This window comes from Ixodes scapularis, unplaced genomic scaffold (genome assembly GCF_016920785.2).
Source record: "Ixodes scapularis isolate PalLabHiFi unplaced genomic scaffold, ASM1692078v2 ptg001185l_1__unscaffolded, whole genome shotgun sequence".
NCBI lineage: Eukaryota > Metazoa > Arthropoda > Arachnida > Ixodida > Ixodidae > Ixodes > Ixodes scapularis.
This window is the reverse complement of record NW_024610114.1, coordinates 332,302-337,321: the sequence shown is the minus strand read 5'-3', so window position 1 is coordinate 337,321 and position 5,020 is coordinate 332,302.

Below are 5,020 nucleotides of genomic sequence, written 5' to 3'. Positions count from 1 at the left end.
AGGTTCAGCAGTTTGCATGGTGAGCTTTTTCACTTTAACCAACATAAAGTGGCAGCAACTGCCAGCACCACTGCATTACCTCATGGTCTTCATGACTTGAGCATTTTGCAAAAGAACTAGGTGAGATTAGCTGAGAAAAGCTGGTAGAACATGGGCAGAGGTACTGCTAGAAGTTCATTTTTGGCCCGTTTATAATGACATGTTTTACTTGAGGTGACATAATCAACGTCAATATCTGTCCACAGAGCATCTTTTGCCCTGCCGACACCCAGTCTTCCATAATAAAGCTGCCCATGAAAGAAAGTGATTTACATTTTGTGTTAAAATAGGCGAATTCACCACAACCTTGCAGAGGTGAATTGGACACCCTCGTCGAGCTACTCATGCTTCGGCAGTCTAGACTCACGGAGCTTCTGTAGTCACCCTGACGACCAGTCTTCCGAAATGAAACATTTGTAAAAACAAGGTGATTTTCTTTGTCGTGTGTTAGAACAGACTCATAGGAAGCAACTCAACTACTATTCCATGGCCAACTTCACGCTAAATTTGCAGAGAGGATTTCGCCAGCCTCATCGAGCTGCACGTACCCTGGCCACTCAGACTGGTGGAGTTCCTGTAGTCACCCTGACGACCAGTCTTCTGGATTAAACCTGTCATGAACGAAGGTGAATATACTTTTTATGCGTTCAAATAGAGGAATAAGCGAGGACTTCAACCTCTTCTCCTTTGCTAAGTTTAGATTAAATTTGCAGAGCGGATTTCTGTGGCGTCATTAGACCACACATACTCGTGCACCTTACTAGAGAACAGTCGACTAGGGGCCCATAATAAGTGGTGGCCGAATATTGCTTGTGCTATCTTTTTATTCCCTTTTCTTTGTGAGCTTGCTTTCTTAAGTGGTAGAAACAGCGAAACTTGACGAAGGACAGGAAACAAGGAGTATACAGACAGGCGCTGTAAAAGCACACAAAGAGGCACTGTTTCTGCCAGCTTAAATGAACGACCAACTCGCCCAACTTTCCACTCTGTTGAACTTGCTTTTTCACTTGCAGTTTTTGCAAAAGCCTTTCTTTCTTTCTTTCTTTTTTTGCGGTTGATCACAGCTACGCTCTACGTCAAAATGCTGCTCCTGCTCAAGAGTCCAGCGGGGACGTGGCTGACATGGAGATTTTGGTTTCTTCACCGTTGCCTAGACTCTCCCTGGCTGTGCTGCTGGGCCTTCTCACAAATGTAAGTACTTCCTATGATGCAAACTTTTTTTCTTTTGCAGTATTTTTTTGTGAAGTTATAAAAGGTCAGGCCGCAAAAATAAAAATCCAAGGCACGAAAAACACCAGGGGATACTAAACTTTATCTTAAGAGCAGATGACGCCAGGGGTCACATAACACCAGACCGGCTGGCTGGCAGCTACAAATCGAAGTTTGTTCAAAGTTCACCACATTTTTGTTTCACGGTATTGTCATTGTCAAGCACACAAAAAGACAAAAACAAATGTTACACACGCAGGTGTTAACACCATCAAATCAAAACAGCTGAACCGGTTTCACTGAATCATAAGTCTTCCCGCTAAACCTCACGTAAGACAGTGTTTTTTAAAGTTATCGAAAAGCTGCCATGGTCATATGTCTGTAATGCTGAACCTGTCATGGTCCCTTGTCCTATCTGCCAAACTTTAGTTGCCTGTTGTTGTGCGAGCGCCTCACTGTTACAGTGCCATGGGCATAAGCAAGGTATGGTCAAGCTTTAAGAAAATGCATTTCATAGTTTGGATGCCTATTCTGACTTGCATGTTTCTGTGTGCGCCCTTGTCTTTTTGGATTATCAGGTCTCTGGCCAACATGAAGCGCGTAGTCCGACATAAAGATGTACTGCTGCTTTCCTAAACATGAATTGCATATGTTTGTCACACTTGCTGTTCTTGTTTAAAGACACTTCAGATCATTGAGGAATATTCTTGAGCGTGAATAGCACATTTAATAAATTGATGGCGAATGCAAGTTTTTGTTGGAGACCTAATTTGGGTCATTTGTCAAATTGCAGCACCCTGCAAAAGCCGCAGCATCGGCAACAAGAAGGTGAACGCCCTGAGCGCCAAGGTGCGACAGCTTCAAGAGCGTAACAAGAGGCTGCAAAGAAGGCTGCAACGACAACGTCAGATGAGGACTGTTGCCGAAGTCGTTGAGAGTGTCCGCGTTCATGGGTCTCCTCCTGTCGCCGCACTCGTTGAAGCCCAGCTTAGAATGAGCAATGTGAGCCGGTTTGGCCAGAGATGGTGCAGCCACAGCAAAGCCTTGGCTTTAGGCCTCTACATTCATAGCCCCAAAGGCTATAAGTATTGGAGGCAACTGCTCAGGCTGCCATCGGTAAGGTCACTGCAGCTATGGCTTCAGCGTGTGCCACTGAAGGTTGGATTTTACCCTGGCATTTTCGAGCTGGTAAAGAGGCGGGCAGCTTCTTTTTCTAGAGCCGATCGGGCCTGCAGCATAGTCTTTGATGAAATGCACATAAAAAAGAGCTTTCATACAACCCCTCGTCTGACAGGTTTGAAGGACTTGATAGTGGACAGCAAGGCAAAAAGCTGGCAAATAAGGCTCTCATGTTCATGGCGAAAGGAGTCGGAACACCGTGGAAGCAGCCACTTGGCTATTTTTTTGCTCAAAAAGGCACACCTTCAGATGTTCTAAAATATCTCTTTTTCCAGTGCTACAGCGCCCTTGTAAACGCTAACCTGGAGCCGGTAGCTGTTATATGCGATGAAGGGTGCCTGAACGTGTTTCTTTTTCAAGCATCGTAACTACCGAAAAGCCTTACGTAGAGACCAATGGCAATCCACTTTTTTTTTTCTTTTCTATGCTCCGCACCTTTTGAAGTGACTCAGAAACATGTTATTCAGATACGACTAAAAAGTTGGTGATTACATAGTGAAAGGTTCATACATCAAGGAAGCTTATGAAAAGGACCATAAACTTGAGATCCGTTCTATGCCAAAGCTGAAGGAGAAGCATTTTAATTTGACGTTCTCGTCAAAGATGTCGGTGAAGCCAGCAGCTCAAGTGTTTAGCAATCACTGCGCAGCTGAAATGTATGCCCTGGTTACTTTTCAGCAATGCCAGCCACAGCTGTTCACACAGCGAGATTTGTTGAAAGAATCGACCGTCTCTTTGACAGCCTAAATAGCTCGCAGAAATCTGCAAAGACGCCATATGCTTCTGCAATGTGTAACGGCTCTATCCATGAGTAGTTTCTGAAAGAGTGCATTCTGGTTTTTAAAAGCCTGCAAGTACTCGGGTGTAGAAGGCAGCCGCACTGCATTAGTGGCTTCTGCTTGACAGTTAGGTCACTGCTGCTGCTCAGCAATCACCTCGCGGTTTTATTACGGTTTTTCCCACCTTTTAAACCGCCGTTTGAACCAGGACACCCTTGAAAACACTTTTGCTGTTATACGTTCAAAATCAGGTGCAAACACGAACTCCACTTTCCGTCAATTTCAGGCTGCGTTCAGGCACCTTCCGATTAACAACCTATTCAATCTGTCGGAAAAATCAAACTGTGCTGACATGTCTCTCCTTGCTACGTTCCCAGCAGGCCTATTGGCACCTTCTCCTCCTCTTGCCTTAGGAAGCACAGTTCTTACCACGGCAGACGATTCGCCTTCAAACTACCCTTTGGCCATAGTTTTGTTTAACCCGAGACTGGGGTATTTCGGAAAAGGGACGAGAAGAAAAGAGGCCACAAGGAGGCGACGTCTCAAACACAGCTAAGCATTTTATTCCATCGTATGCACTTTTATACACACCACGTCCACACACCACCAACCAAGTCGACCAATGACAACATAACACCCGGAATACACTAAGCCAAACATAGGCCCAAAACATTACAATCTTCGGTTTCTTGAGGAGTAATATAGTCTTCTAACGGATTCACATATATAATGTTTAAACCTGTGAAGCAACACTGGCTTATAAAGTGCAGCATACCACAGGGCTCCAAGACTGTTTACTCCACTTGGCTTCCTTGACCAGCACCAAACAATCGCTGCGTTGCAGTGTAGCAGCACCAGCAGGTGCAAGTTAAGATATTTTCAGCATTATGGTACCTTGCCCAAGGAATGTGCAGAAAAGTGTCGTTTTTTTTCTGTGTCTTACAGTGGTGGCCTCAGTTGTCCTCGGAGCACTGTGGAACCTCCGAGTTATTAGTGGCTGCCTATAAACTGTCAATATCCTCACAACATCCAGCCGATTGTACAATGTCTTATTATAACAGTGTGCCTTATGTACCGGTCTACTCGTTTTCTACGACCATGACCTTTTCAAAATAGTTGATACTAATTGTATAATTCTAGTGTGTAATCTGAGTGAATGATTGTAAGTGAATAAAACAAATAAAACGCGACTGTTGAAGGGACGTTCGACTTGCATTAGAGCTACTGTTGTGTATTTCATATGCCCAACACACTCCAGCAATTAGATTCACTCATTTTTGGCGACATTACCTCATTTGCTTAAAGGTTTCTCACATATTTCCAAGGGATCCTGAAGGAACAAAAAGCATAACACTGCGGCTGGAGTTTAACCACAGTGCAAAGACACGATTGTGTGTCGAAATGAAACTACTCTCATAGCAGGTCGGCTAACAAAGTCGGCTGCAGAAAAAAAAAACATTTTGAACGAAATATAAGAGCAAGGGCAAATAAGGGCGTAAGCGATCCTGTATTCCAGTATAGAGTAAACACAAAGTGTAAACACCCCAAGAAAAACCCGAGACTGCAGGTAAAAAGAACGACATATACAATAAAAAGTATCAAACAGAGCTCAAACACGGAGCTATGTTTGAGACGTTTTAGTGTACATGTCGTTTATTTACCCTTGGTCTCTGGAATTATTTTTGTTTAATTTTCGCGCCAAACCGCACGCACGCATGACGTCACGTTTTTTCCGGAAGTGTCGTCATTTCCTGTTGATTTTTGGTTCCGCCGGAAGTGTCCCCACGACTCATAGATGGCGCTAAAGCAGCCCC